This window comes from Talpa occidentalis, unplaced genomic scaffold, assembly GCF_014898055.3.
Source record: "Talpa occidentalis isolate TD23 unplaced genomic scaffold, MPIMG_talOcc4v2.1 talOcc4.4, whole genome shotgun sequence".
Lineage (NCBI taxonomy): Eukaryota > Metazoa > Chordata > Mammalia > Eulipotyphla > Talpidae > Talpa > Talpa occidentalis.
In genome coordinates, this window is record NW_023604295.1 from 81,870,684 (window position 1) to 81,887,247 (window position 16,564).

The window sequence follows — 16,564 nt, forward strand, 5'->3', positions numbered from 1 at the left end:
TTTCTTGTACCACATATAATATTAAGAAAATAGGTGACAATTATTCAGCATTTACTTTAAAAAATAAATATTTATTGAACTGACTCAAATGAAAAAAGTTTGAAACAAAACTGAAAATATTTGAAATGTCTATCAATGAAAAATGAATGTGAATTAGATAACTCTATGAACATTTACAGTTACACATTTATACAAATATATCTTCACCTTTTCCATTATGTAGACTAATGATATATGATATAATAACTCCAGCAAAAAAAAATCAAAGATTCTAATTATATTTTCAAGCTTAAAATGATATAGAATAGTTTTAACAACATTCTATGTGAATGGAAACTTCTGATTTAATTCCATGATTTTATCATGCCAAAAGCATGGTTGAGTTTAATTTTTCAAATTTGTTTTAATCATACTCAATAATTTATTAATAACTGAGACAATTTGAATTCATAGTATATCAGTGTACATATTTTTATTTTAGTTTCAATTATTTCCTGTGAGGATTTAAACTTTCAAAAAAATTTTCAACATAACAAATAGCTGCACACGTTCAAGTGATTTTTTTTTTTTTTAAAGCTTGTGTGGTTCCTAAGTAATAAATCTCTTCTTATCTGTCACAAAGTATAACTCAATTATTATGCAAGATTGCATTAGGAACCACTAGTTTGTAAAACATGCTAACAAATAGCCATATAAATTCCAAAGGTAATGAAGGTAAATGATTTTAGTTTGCACCTTCTCCTCATTGAAGTTGCTTGGTCCTTTTGGATATTCCCCCTATCCACTGTGAAGTAGATTGTTATGATTACATAGTTGTTTTACTATGGAGCTCCTCAAGGGAAAAAAAAAAAAAACAAACTTTTTTTTTTCTTCCACAGCTTGTAGTTGTCAGATTTTATATATGAAATCATTTAGTACAGAGGTGTTTTAATTAACCAATTGCTCTTTAGTACATGAAGTTTCTCAATGCAATGATAATAATTAAGCTCTATATCTTTAGCTATATTACCAATATATCCTGGAATCAGGTCCCCATAATCCACTTATGTTATTCTAAAATATGAATATTCAAAAATGTATAAATTTGGCTTTGAATGATAGTTTTGACCACTACATTTTTTATGATTGCATAACACTAGCTTAAATCAAGTATTATATGATTTTCAAGTTTGTTTGTTTTCTATTTATTTATTTATTTTTATATTATTATTTTTTTATTTTTTTACAACATTGCTCATTTTTAAACAATATTTGCTTCCCCCACACCCTTAAGTGTAGTCCCCATAGAGTTTCTTTCACCAAGGCACCCATGTACCATCACCTCAGTCCCCTGTGCTTCTCCCTCCCTCCCTCTAATCCCTCTCTCTCCTCCTCCCCTTCAGTATGTCTCTTATTTATAATTGTCCATTTTTATTTTGTTGTGTTTTGTACTGTTATTATTTTTTTACACTGCTGTCTTATTTTGTTCTCCTATATTCCTGCTATAAATGAAACTATCCAATATTTTTCTTTTTCCTTCTGGTGTATTATACGGAGCATAATTCCTTCTAGTTCCATCCACGTTGCTGCAAATGACATGGACTTATCTTTTTTGATTGCTGAATAATATTCCCTTGTGTATATATGCCACATCTTTTTGATCAAGTCATCTATTTTGTGGCATTCGGGTTGTTTACAGGTTTTACTTATTGTAAATAGTGCTGCAATGCAATACATACATCACGATAACATCTTTAAAGACTCATCACCTAAAGCAAAGAAACTCAAGGAAAAGATAAACACCTGGGATTACATCAAACTGAAAAGCTTCTGTACAGCAAAAGAGACATTAACCGAAACAGAGAGACACCCTGCTGATTTGGAAAAAAATATTTTTGCACCCCAGTCAACGGATCACAAAGATATACAAAGGGACTGATCACAAAGATATACAAAGAACTCACATGACTCAACAAAAACATAGTAAACAATCCAGTCAAGAAATGGGCAGAAGAACTTAAAAGACATTTCTCCAAAGAGAAAATGCAAATGGCCAACAGGCTTATAAAAAAATGTTCACCATCCCTTATAATCAGGGAAATGGAAATTAAAACCAAATTAAGATACCACCTTACACCAGTAAGAATGACACATAGCAAAAAAACAAACAGTAACAAATGTTGGCGAGGATATGGTAGAAAAGGAATTCTCCTACATTGCTAGTGAGAGTGCAAACTTGTCCAACCACTATGGAAAGCTGTCTGGAGATTCCTCAGTCTACTAGAAATGGAGCTACCATAGGACCCGGCAATTCCACTACTAGGGATCTACCCAAAGGACACAAAAACAGTGATTCAAGTTTGTTTTTAACTGGAGACTTCACTCAATGAGACAAATCTACCTGGCAGACTAGTGATAACTATTGCATTTATTTCTATAAAACACTCTTGGAGAGAACAGGAAGGCAACTCACCACACCAAGGTCTTCTATCCTCACTAAATAAACTACAATTTCACTATATTTCTCTGTCTCCAGAAAACCAAAGTTATATTCAATCTCAAATTCCTGCTGAACAAAACTTGTGTCATTGTTTCATGGTCCTGAAAAATCTCGGGAAAATTCGACTACATTTTGATGATGTTTTTCTTTCTGTGAATATCCAGAATCACTGGAGTTAACTAAATATGTTTGGCAATCAGAGGATTTTTTTTTTTTCCTGGCAGGTGGCTTGCACAGATCAGTTTCTTTTCTTTAATCGCTGAGTCACAGTCCCCGCTTCTAGAAAACTGCTTTTTTGGTAACAGAATTTAGAAAGACATGATAAACTTTCTGCAATAGATCATCTCATGTAGTTTATTTGGAATTCTCCCCACTTATCTAAAGGTTGTAAGCAGTAAAATGTTTTGGAGATTTCTTAACCTCCTTCTAGTTCTTATTAGTGAAATTAGAGATTATCTATGAAGATCAGTGGGATGACTCATCAATATAATTTTGAAAGTTTCATTTCTTAATATCGTGGGTTTCAGACTACATAGTCTCTTAAATACAAATTTCTCATGGTATCACAGCACCCAATTCCAAACTGGCACTGTGTTTGGAATACAGAGCTTCCCTGAGCTCCAGGGAATGTGGCCTTACCCCCACACACCCTGATAACATCCCCAAAGGATGCCAAATAAGTTCAATCCAATAGAGTCTTGCACTTGGTCCCCAGGACTGGAGGGAGGGCTTCAGTACTTATCTATAACAAGTATTATACTAAGTGCTTTACATACATTCACTAATTTAATATTTTTTAAAAATGACTTAAAATTGCTGTTACTGTCATCTACTATAAAAATAATAAAATTATAGCATGGGGATGTTAACCAACATGTCCAATGTCAATAGTTGATAAATATTGGTGCCAAATTTCCAAGCTTGGCAGTCTGGATTAAAATAATAAATTAGGGCCTCCCCTGCTGGCGCAGGCAGTTGAGCACCACGCCTCTGCAGCACGGGTTCAATCCCAGCCGGCGGGAATCCCACACAGCACAGCAGACCTCTCCTGTCTCGCCTGCTGCCCTCAGCAGTGTATTTCAGTCACTCTGCCTGTTCTGTTCCCCACTCTCTCTGGTAAATCCTCTCACCCTCCTGCGAATCTGGCCTGTACCCCGGCTCTTGTATAAATAAATAAATTAAAAAAAAAAGAATTGGAAAAAATAAAATAATAAATTAGCTTCTGTAATTTTCCACCATGTTGATATAATTGGACCCAATAAAGAGTGCAGAATATGCACCCCTAACAAATCATATAGGACAGCTCACTTCTAATTATTCCAACTCTAGCTTTCAAATGCCAACAGTCTCTATCAGGATCTATCTGAACTCTTCTAAATTTCTACTGTAAACCTTTACCACTCCTCTTCCTTTAAGACAGCCAAAATTCAAGTTATGGTGGCTGAATCTCACACTAAATCAAGCTGAAAATAAACGTGTTCTTGTTTTTTTTTTTTACTGATTAGTCTTCATTTTTTTCACATTACATATCCAAATTAATGTATTATTAAGCCGTTCTACTGTTTTACCATATTTAAAAATTATTTAGGTATACAAGAGCTGGGGGTACAGGCCAGAGGTGCAGGGTTTGAAAGGGTTTACCAGAGACAGAGAGGGAAACACCAGAAAAGGTGATCTACTGAAATACTGCTGAGGAGAGTAAAGGTTGAGACAGGTTAGGTCTGCTGTGCGATATGGGTATCTCCCTCACCAGTCGGGAATCAAACTCATGCTGCAGAGGTTATGGATAGCTTCACAGTGCTGTGCTTAAGACCTTGTGCCATTAGGGAGGCCCCATGTAGAGTATTTTCATTTCAAATATATGTTGAACTATTTAAAGGGTAGAAACTGATTGTAGAATTGTTATCCAGTCCATTTATATTTAGAGTAATTATCAAAATATGGGTATTTTCTACTGCCATTGTGTTTAGTTTTCTAGGTCTGTCTTTTTTTTTTAATTTATTTATTTATACATACAAGAGCTGGAGTATAGGCCAGAGATGTGGGGTGGTGAGAGGATTCACCAGAGACAGAACAGGCAAACTGACTGTAGTACATTCCTGAGGGTTGTAGCAGGCAAGATAGGAGAGGTCTGCTTCACCATGTGGGTTTCTCTCTGACTGGCCGGGGATCAAACTCGTGCTGCAGAGCCTGGGGATTGTTTCATTGTGTGGTGCTTAACCCCTTGAGACATCAGGGAGGACCTGGGTTTATTTTATTATCTTATTTAATCTTTGGGTATTTTGGAGACTTAATAGGATTCTCTACATACAAAATCACATCATCTTCAAATATACATAGTTTTACTATCTTTCCAATCTGGGTGTTATTATTTCATTTTCTTGGCTAATAACCCTGAGTAGAATTTCCAATAAAATGTTGATTAAGGGCCTCCCCAGTGGTGCAGCAGGTTGAGCGCCATGCTGTGAAGCTGTCCACAGCCTCAGTAGTGTGGGTTTGATTCTGGCCAGCAGGCGAGAATTCCATATGGTGCCTCAGACCTCTCGTGTCCCACCCGCTGCTCCCCTCAGCAGTGTATTTCTGTCATTTGCCTGATCTGCTCCCTGCTCTGTCTCTGGTGAATCCTCTCACCCTCCTGCACCTCTGGCTTATACCAAGCTCTTGTATAAAAAAGAAATAAATATTAAACAAAAATGTTCAAGAAAAGTGAACACAGTAGATACCCTTGTCTTCCTTCTGGTCATAAGGAGGAAACAGTCTTTACCACTGAGTATGATATAATTATGTATTTTTTTTGAAAGTATCCAGAGGAAGTTCATTCCACTTATGAATTTTTTGAGATTTTAAAATTATGAAACTGTTGATTTTGTTAAATGCTTAATCATGTGTTTTTTCCTCATTTTCTCTATTGATATGTTATTCAAAATTAATTACTTCTATATGCTAGCTATCTTACATGCCTGGTACAAATTTGGCTTGAAGTGTGTTTTGCATTTTGCTAATGCAGTTTGCTTATATTTTGGGGGGTTTTGCATCTATTTTAATAAGAAATATTGATATGTAGTTTTCTTGTTTGTAATGTCTTTAATATTAATATTAATGGATTAATAGAATGAGTTGGGGAGTGTTTCTTCTAGCATCTCGGTGACTTTCTGAAAAATTATATTTTGTTTTTGTTGTTAAATATTAAATAATTCATTCATTCATTCATTCATTCATTTATGCATATGAGAATGTGGGTATAGTGCAAAGGAGTGGAGGGTGAGAGGATTCACCAGAGACAGGGCAGTGGAACAGGTAGATCTACTGAAATACACTGCTGATGGGAGCAGCAAGCAAGATAGGAGAGGTTTGCTGCACCATGTGGGTTACCTCCCTGGTGAAGATAGACCTCATGTTGCAGTGGATGGTGATAGCTTTATAGCACTGTGTCTTTAACTCCTCTACCACCATGGAGGGCCAAAAAATCCTATTTTGGTGTCAATTTTTTTCCTTAAGTATTGGTAGAATTCATCAAGGAACCTATTTCTTCTTGTCCTTTTGTTAGTAGATTTTTTTATTGATTTTTCATTATTGATATTATGTGGGAACTTTTTGGAAATTCTTTATTATTTATTATTATGCTATTTCCATTATTTTTATTATTTTTACTATCCTTACATCTGTGTGCTTTAGATCACTTTTTCTTTACTTTTACTAGTGTTTTAAGGTGTGACATTAGGTCATTGGTATGAGGTATTTCTTATTTTTTTGTTTAATATAGACACTCATATCTTAATAGTTCCTCTATTCACTACTATAGCTGCATATCATAAATCTTTGCATACTGCAGTTTTGACTCAACTGACCTAAAATTATTTTATGGTCAATTATTTCTTTCATGAACATACATGTGTTGTTTAGTTTTCAAATACTGTTCAATTTCCCAATGTTTCCTTTATCAAATTCTTATTTTATTTCACTGTGACTAGGTAATATATTTTCTATTTTTTTCAGTCTTTTTAATTCATTTCTGCTTACTTGATGGACTTTTGTATATTTTTTATGTGCTCGATATGGAAGAATGTTCTATGTTTTGGGGTGAATTGCTGTATAGTTATATTTTGTTCAAGATTTATTTATTTATGCACACAAGAACTGGGTACAGGCCAGAGGTGTAGGGGTTGAGAGGATTCACCAGAGACAGAGTGGGGAGCAGAACAGGCAGATCTACTGAAATACACTGCTGAGGGGAGCAGTGGTGAGTCAGGAGAGATCTGCTGCCACATGTGGGTAGCAGCAGATAGCTTCATAGGTTGTGTCTTAACCTCTTGTACCACCAGGGAGGCCCTGTGTAGTTATCTATAAGGATTAATTAGTGTATAGTGTCATTCAAGATTTCTTTTTTCTTATTGATCTTATGACTATTTTATCCATTATCAAACTTTTAATATTGTAATATCTATGCATTACTACTGAATTGGCTTTCCTTGCAATTTTGTCAGTGTTTGCTTTATATAATGTTAATTTTTTCATTGATGCTTTCAAGATTTTCTCCTTGTCTTTCAACATTTTTGTGTAAGGTGTGTAGGTGTACATCTCTATATTAATGATACCTGTATTTCATTTCATTTTCTGATAAAATTTTGGAAAATTTCAGGCATTTCTGTAAAATGTTTTCTTTTTCTACCCATTTTATCTCTCTTCCCACCTTATGGTTTCTGGTACTTTATTTTATATATATGTTGATGTGCTTAAAGTTATCTCTCCTATCACTGACATTGTGCTTATTTATTTATTTATTTGCTTGTTGTTTGTTAGCCTATTTATTTATTCATTTATTTCTCTGGTCTTCACAACGCATAACCACTAGAAATCTATATTAATTTTTTCTAACCCATATTCCCCTAGTTCCAAATTATTATTGTTCTCATCTAGAAATGTTCAAAATATGCTGTTTACTTTTTCAATTCCAAAATATCCATTTAGTTCTCTTATTATAATTTCTATTTCTATTTCTTTATTGTTCATATCAACTTAAAAGACATAATCATAACTATCTTAAATTAACTACACATGATTTTATTTCATTTATTAAAACATGTTTATTTATTTATTTTAAAGATTTATTTATTTATTTATGCCTACAAGAGCTGAGTACAGGCCAGAGATGTGGGGGATGAGAGGATTCACCAGAGACAGAGAGGGGAACAGAACAGGCAGACTGGTGAAATACACTGCTGAGAGAAGCAGAGGGTGAGACAGGAGAGGTCTGCTTCGCTGTAAAGTTTCTCCCTGACAGGCCGGGGAATGAACTCATGCTGCAGAGGCTGAGGATTGCATCATAGGGAGGCCTAAAACATGTTTATTAATAGTGCTTTAAAGTATGTCTAAAAGTCCAACATTTATATCTGTTTATTTTTTTAAAAGATTTATTTATTTAAATTAATGTTTCTGTGTCCTTTGGGTAAATACCTAGGAGTGGAACTGCTGGATCATATGGAATCATCATCCTTAGCAGGTTGAGAACTCTCCACACAACTTAAGAGACCAGGAAAAAGACTAATTATAATAAAGTAAAAATCACAATCAACACTCAACTATAAACCAGAAACACACTACGGGAAGGGGAGGGGAAGACGGATTAGGGTAAAAATAAGGGGGTGGGAATTGTATGGGGAATATAACCAAGATGAAAATGCATACATTGTGCAAAAATGAAAAATGATGTAAAATATATAAAATAAAAAAATATTTATTTATTTATTATATGTAGAAGAACTGAGATGTAGGCCAGAGATGCAGGGGGGACAGAGATTGAGAGGATTCACCAGAGACAGAATGGGGAGCAGAATGGGCAGATATATTGAAATACACAGGTAAAGGGAGCAGTGGCTGAAACAGGAGAGATCTGCTGCACCATATGTAGGTTAGCTCCCTAGCAGGCCATCAAACTCATGCCACAGTGGTGATAACAATGAGAGTGCTGAGACTTAACCTCTAGGCCACCAGGGAGGCCCTGTTTATATCTTTTTAAAGACATATTTGGTTTCCTGAATTTTTCCCAATCTTGAGTCTCATTTGTTAATGCATGTCCTTTATATTTGCTAAAACAGAAATTTTATAGTCAAATTGTAAAAATTATACATAAGTATCCTCAAATCCACACCAAGGATTGTTGTTATTGTTGCTTTTTTGATATTAATTTGCTGATTATTGGGATGCATTATTTCAATGAAGTCTATCCCCAGAAGTATGAAACCTCAGATATCACTCCCAAGGGATGCAAGCATTCAATTACTCTGAATCCCCACATCTTCAGATGAAAGTGATTTTAGATAAATTTATTGTCTTTTTTTTCTGTGATTTCCCAAAAAGCTTCTAGATAATATTCCCAGAATATTCTTAAACTGCTATTATTTTTTTAAATCAACTTATATATTTTTAACTGAGGTAACATTGGTTTATCCCCATGAGATATTACCACCACAATTCATTCCAGTATTTGCCTTTCATTTTCTGATTTATGTTGCTTAGCTTAATTATCACTATTCCATATATGCTATATAGTAAATGATGATATTTAACCTTATTTTATGGCTGAATACCATTCGCATGTGTTTATATAAGTCACATCTTCCGATTCTACTCATCTGGTATTGGCACTTAGGTTATTTCCTTAACTTGGTTATTGTTAATAGTGCTGCAATTAACATAGGACACATATATCTTGTTGATTAGTGTTTTTCATTCTTGATTAACATTAATTCTGTTTTCCAGTGGGGTTGGATCAGCCCACATTTCTTTTATTTTTTTAAAGATTTTATTTATTGATCTATCTATCTATCTATCTATCTATCTATCTATCTATCTATCTATTTATTTCACAAGCACTGGGTTCAGTCAGAAGTGCGGGAAGGTGAGAGACTTCACCAGAGCCAGAGCAGGGAACAGAACAGGCACACTGACTAAATACACTGCTGAGGGGAGCAGCGGGCATGGCAGGAGAGGTCTGCGTGCCATGTGGGACCCTCGCTGGTGGCCGGGGATCAAACCGGCGCTGCAGAGGCTGTGGGCAGCTTCGCAACTCAGCACTCAACCACTGCGCCACTGGGGAGGCTCCAGATCAGTCTAAATTTCTAACAGTGTTTGAAGATTGCTTTTTCCCCACACCCATACCAACACTTGTTGTTTTTAATCTTTTTCATATGGGCCATTATCATGGGTATAACAGATCATTTCCTTCTTACTAATATAATTTGGTTTTATGTGTTCTTTTTCTAGAAAGATGATTATTTACTTGAGTTATATCTTGTTTCTTAATGCAGATCTTTATTACTACCTTCTTCTTAATACAGATTTACATATTCCATAGGTTTTAGTAGGTTGTATTTTCATTTTTTGTTTCTGGATATTATGTTTTATTTCCCCCTTTTATTTCCACATTAAGTCATTATTCATTCAGTAGTATGTTTTTATGTATCCTCATATTAAATTTTTCCTTGCTTTCTTTTTTTATTACTCTCATAATCAAAAAAAAAAAATAGTTGGTATGAACCAAACATCATTTAATCATTGACAACAGTTTTGTCACCCAATGTGTTTATCCTTGAGAAAGCTCCATGTGCACTTGAGAAAACTGTGTACTCAAATATGAGTTGCACCAAATGTGATCTTCACTCCACAACTTTAGCATTAATAACTGTGACTTGAACTCTTTAAGACCCTTCTTTTCTCTGAATCAGCAACAAGATTAGGTCTCTAGACCCATGGGAGCTCAGAAAGTGAAACAACCAAAAGAATATTAAAAACACTATAGAATCCAACCACAAAGATATGGAAGTGGTTTATCTTCATATAAGAGAGTTTATTCAAAATATCTTTGATAAAGATTTTCAAAGAAGGGCCTCTCCTGGTGGTACAGCGGTTGAGCACTGGGCTGCAAAGCTGCCCTCAGCCTCTGCAGCACTGGTTCGATCCCCGGCTGCTGGTGAGGGTCCCACATGGCGCGCAGACCTCTCCCACCACACCCACGGCTCCCCTCAGCAGTATGTTTAGTCTGTCTGCCTGTTCTGTTCCCCGCTCTGGCGAATTCTCTCACCCTCCCGTGCTTCTGACTGTACCCAGTGCTTGTATAAATAAATATAAAAATAAATCTTAAAAAAATTAAAAAAAAAAGATTTTCAAAGAAATGTAAGAAAATATAGGAAAGGCAAGTCAAAGTGATACAGGCAGGGCCTCCCTGGTGGTGCAAGGGGTTGGGAGGCAGCAGCCGCTACAGCACAAGTCCGAACCCCAGCTGGCCAGGAAGCAGCCCATATGGTACAACAGATCTCTCCTGACTCGCCCACTGCTCCCCTCAGCAGTGTACTTCAGTTGATCGACCTGTTCTGTTACCAGCTTTATCTCTGGTGAATCCTCTCACCCCCCACACTTCTGGCCTGTGCCCCAGCTCTTGTATGCATAAATAAATAAAACTCCCCCACCCCTCGCTGCACCCCATGGCACAGTGGGTTGAGTGCAGTGCTTTGAAGTTGTCCGCAGCCTCTGCAGCGCTTGTTTGATTCCTGGCCAGCCAGGGAGAGTCCCACATGGTGCGGCAGACCTTTCCTGTCTTGCCCGCTGCTTCCCTCAGTAGTGCTTTGAGTCCAGCTGCCTGTTCTGCTCCCCACTCTGTCTCTGGTGAATCCTCCCACTCTCCCGTGCCTTTGACCTGTGCCCCAGTTCTTGTATAAAAATAAATAAATCTTTAAAAAAGTAAATAAATCTTTATTTTTTTTAAAGTGATACAGGAGACCTCTGAAATGCAAATCCAAGAAAAACAACAAAATTCACAAATACAAATGAATTTCTCAAGAAGCATAATTAATAAACAGTATATGAATTGAGGTTTTAAGTAAGAAAGAGTTGCAAGAGGTAAAAAAATATGGAGATGAGGTTTTAAAAAAAGCTACAAAAAGTTATGAAAGAAGGCTGGAGTTATAAATTGATTGAATCAGTGATCTTGAAGGAAATGTTCTCAAAGGAACCAGAGGGAAGAAGACAGAGTAGTACAAAGAAAAAAGATGAAGAAATATTTTAAGAATTACCTTAGGAAAGGCAATATAAGTTAAATGGTTACTCCAAAATGGAAAGAAAGTGTGAAGGGAATGCAGAACTTATTAAAAGAAAAAAGAAAGAAAGAAAATTTCCCAGACATGGAGATGGACTAAATAGTAAAAACCATGAAGCTAAAAGAATATCTGTATACTTAAATTTTATGAGACCTGCACAAAGATATATAGTCATAAATCATGCAAGAATACAAGAAAAAGAATATTGATGTTTGAGAGGGGGAAGAAGTCAGTAACCTATGGAGATAGGTTACTATCAGGCATACATCTGACTTAGCTAAAGAAGTATAAGGGGCCTCCCTGGTGGTACAAGGGGTTAAGTCTCAGCAATATCAAGCTATTGGCAGCCACTGCAGCAGACCTCTACTGTCTCGCCTGCTGCTCCCCTCGTATGGTCTTTCAGTAGATCCACCTGTTCTGCTCCACATTCTGTCTCTGCTCTGACTCTTACCCCTACACTCCAGTTCTTGTATGCATAAATAAATAAAAATAAATCTTAAAAATAAAATAAAATATGTTTTAGAAGTAAGTAGAATGAAGTAGTCAAAAATACTTGAAGATAAGGGCCTCCCCTGGTGGCGCAGCAGTTGAGCGCTGAGCTGTGAAGCTGCCCACAGCCTCTGCAGCACTGGTTCAATCCCCAGCTGCAGACAAGGGTCCCACATGGTACAATAGACCTCTCCTGCCATGTCCGCTGCTCCCCTCAGCAGTGTATTTCGTCAGTCTGCCTGTTGTGTTCCCCACTCTGGCTCTGATGAATTCTCTCACCCTCCCGTGCTTCTGACTGTACCCAGTGCATGTATAAATAAATAAATCTTAAAAAAAAAAAAAAAACTTGAAGATTAAAAACTGCCAGTCAAAAACTCAACTTTCTTTCTTGAAAAGACCCATCGGAATTTTAATGATAAACAAATACTCAAAGTAAATGGTTGGAAATGAACTCTAAAAACAAACAGGATACAGAGAAAGAATATTCACCCACAGTTATATCAGATAAATTATGCCTCCAACTAAAAAAAAAAAAAAAAAAAACTAAAAACACACAAAGATGGATATTATATAATGATTACATGATCAATGCATCTGGAAAACATGAATTAGCATTATGATGAAACATCAAAATTTATATAACAACTGTTAGCATATCTTAGAAATATTAAAAAGAAAAATTATTAATGGGGGACTTCAACTGACTTATATCAATAGACACTTCAGCTATATAGAAAAATTGACAAGGAAACAGAAGCTTTAAGTGAGGAATTAGACTACTTGGGCTTAATAGATATTTATAGGACACTGCTAAAGCATAATTAAGCCTTCCTCTCTGGGGTTCGAGATATGATGCTCTGTTTGTGGATTGACAATGAACTTGACAAGTTCAGCAACCATCCCAGGATGCGGTGGATGTTAAGTGCAGCCCAGATTGTACTTGTTCTTTACACTGGGAATTTGGTTGGGATCATCCCACGTCCTCCGAATATGTCCACACTCACTCAAGTGTATATGACTTCATGAAGTTCACTTCTCTCCTCTCTGATACACTGGCTGACCAAATGGCAGTGTTACAATCTGTGTTTCATACCACTCCCCCTGACCATAGCCTCCAAATGTATCTCTATACCCATTTCTTGTTCAGTGAAGCATGTGTCTAATGTGTGCTTCCTGATCCAGTCTGTCTGGTGTCTGATACCTAAGATATTCCAGTTTTCCTCTAAATAACAGGATTATCTTTGTGTAATAATCCATTGTTAATACCTTGATGATTTTTTGGGGAGCAAAGCAAGTAAACCCATTCAATATGATCTTGGATCTGTCTCTCCCAAAACTTTTTTCTTTTTCCCTCAAGATTTCAGTAGTACAATTCTAGGTCACTTCTAAATAAAATGTCCTATCCTCCTTTGTCTGCAGATAATAACTGTGAGAAACAACTGTGGACATAGGACAGGAGTCATGCAATTCAGATGCAGCTCACAATAAGGAAATTACATTCTCTGGCTAATCACTTTTGCAGATGAAATTCCTGGTGAAGAAATTCACTCCGTAGGCAATGATGATCAGACACATGAACACTCTCTTCAATAATCTTTCTTTGTATGGAACTCTATTGTTTTACTGTTAGGTGTTTTGATGTAGGTCTCATCACATTTAGATAAACAGGTGTTCAATTAGCTTCATTTGCTTGTATATTTAGATCCTTCCCCAAGGTTTTGAAGTTTTTCTCTAATCTTTCTTTGAATAAATTCTATATTTCCTCTCTTTCTCTTCCCCTCCTGGGTTACTTGTTTTCTTACACTGCCTTTCTTCATAGAGATGAGTAGTTCTGAAGTATTTCTTCAGTTATTTCCTAGTAGTCCCTTCTTCTATAAATTGCGTGGTCCTTTGTGTATCACTATTTTCAAGTGACTGATGCAATCCTCCGTTTTGGTCATTGTTGCTTCATCCATTCTGCTTTTACATCTTGAAACTTTGTTACTTTCATGTTTAAAACTTCAGTTTCTGTTTTATGTTCTCATTAATTTTACTTTTGAGCTCCTTAATTTGTTTTTCTGAAATGTATTGAATTATTTGATTTTTTTTCCGTTTTTCTGTATCACATTTTTCCACGTTTAATTCTATCACTTGAATTTTCCTCATATATTAATTTTACCTCTCTATCTAATAGTGATTCTTCCATGTCTTTGTGGTTGGTTTCAGGAGAGTTGCTCCTTCCTTGTGGATATCATGTCCTTAAAGACGCAAGGTACCATTTGATATCTTTTTTGCTTATCCATGTGGAATTTTATATATATACATTTTTAAAGATTTTATTTATTTATTTATTTATTTGTTTGTTTGTTTGTTTGTTTGTTTGTTTATTTATACAAGCACTGGGTATAGTCAGAAGTGTGGGAGGGTGAGAGAATTAACCAGAGCCAGAGTGGGGAATGGAACTGGCAGACTGATGAAATACACTGCTGAGGGGAGCAGGGGATGTGGTAGGAGAGGTCTGCACGCCATGTGGGACCCTCACCTGTGGCAGGGGTTCGAACCGGCGCTGCAGAGCCTGCAGGCAGCTTCGCAGCCCAGCGCTCAACCGCTGCGCCACCAGGGAGGCCCAAATTTTATATATGTATATAAAATATTTATTTATTTATGCATACAAGAATTGGGTTATAAACCAGAGGTGTGGGGGATTGCGGTGGGTAAGTGGTTTCACCAGAGATAGTAGGGAGCAGAATAGGCAGATCTATTGAAATACACTGCTGAGGGGAGTAGCAGGAGAGAGGAGAGGTCTGCTGCACCATGTGGGTAGCTCCCTGGCCAGGGATTGAACTTGTGCTGCAGTGGCTGGCAATAGCATGATATTGCTGTCTTTAACCCCTATCCCACCAGGGAGGCCTGGAATTTTATATTTTGATGTTTAAAAATATCTGTTGCCTTATCATAGGGAGTTGAACTACTTTCACTTTTCCTGTATGTGGCATTGTGTTTTAATTTCATTTTATGTTTTTGGCCTCTGTTAGCTTTCATAGGGATTGATACCTGCTCTGTTTATTTGTTCAGTGAGCAGGAGGGTAGAGGGGCCTGATGGTGTTCTGGGTAGGAAGGAGGGATGTCTCCTAATTGTGACATCATTAATACTGCTGCTTTCTCAGATTCTAAATCTGTCTTTGTAGTCCATTCAATGTCAGTGTGCTTAGGAAGGTCAGTATCCAGGAGGCTGAGGTGTTGGCAAGTGGAGCGCATATCAAAACAATCTTTGTATCAGGAAGCTGTACTACGTCATGCATCCCATATTATCCACCTGTTTCTCCTTGTTCAAGTTAGTGAATGCTTGAAAATTGTTTAGCTCTCCCCTCTACAGGGTCACCAGCTGTGCTGATAGCCCTGCTGTTTATGACCCATCATAGCCTGTGGCCTCCTGACATTTCTTTCCAACTATCTCCTGTGTGAAGTGTGACTCTCTTCTTTGCATCCTCTGTGCAGATTTTTTTTTAAGATTTATTTATTTATTTATACAAGCACTGGGTACAGTCAGAAGCACGGGAAGGTGAGAGAATTCACCAGAGCCAGAACGGGGAGCAGAGCAGGCAGAAGGACCGAAACACACTGCTGAGGGGGTCAGAGGGCAGCAGGAGAGGTCTGCGCACCATGCGGGACCCTCCTCTGGTGGCCGGGGAGCAGCCGGGGATCGAACCGGCGCCGCAGAGGCCACAGGCAGCTTCGCAACCCAGCACTCAACCGCTGAGCCACTGGGGAGGCCCCTCTGTGCAGATTTTTAATGTGCAGTGTCCAATGCGGTGTCACATTTTGTTCCTAATCAAAGCAATTATCTGATTGTAGTATCCCTCTGATTATATGCTAAATAATTATTGAAAGGAAAAATAATATATATATTTTTTATTTTGGTAACTTCTCCCAGGGTCATTTATTTTGTTGAGCATTTATTCTTTCTAGATTGGTTTAAGTGCTTTATGTAAATAATTAAATTCAACACTTAAGATATGATTATTAGTATACTTATTTTATAGATAGAAAAACTGAAAATTACCCAAGTACATATAGCTAGGAAGGGAACTAACCCACATGGCTCAGCAGATCTCCTCTATCTTACCCCTGCTCCCATCAGCGGTGTATCTAGCTGACCCCCACAGACCTCCACTGACTTACACCCAGTTATTGTATGCATAAATAAAATCTTTGAAAAAAAATAGGTAACTTATTATTTAACAATTCTAGATTTAGCAAAACACTTCAAATTGTCAACCAGATTAAAAATGACTATAAGTGTATTATAATCAGTGCAGAAAAAGCACTTGATGAAGTCAAAACTTTTCTCCATTAATGCAACATCATATCATCATATGATGTGAACTGATACACAAATAATTATGGGGAAAGAATCAATGAACTCAGAAACACGTAAGGATGACTAATTCACATATACTTTCTAGAATTAGCACCGGAGTAAGTTAGCATATACACATTTTGAGACCACCCCAATTATAGTGTT

At 36.7% G+C, this 16,564-nt stretch overlaps 1 pseudogene; it reads right to left on the reverse strand.

The window, feature by feature from the left end:
- Positions 1 to 2,362: 2,362 nt before the first annotated feature.
- LOC119258170 (KATNB1-like protein 1) overlaps positions 2,363 to 16,564 on the reverse strand; it is a 32,700-nt pseudogene continuing 18,498 nt past the window's right edge.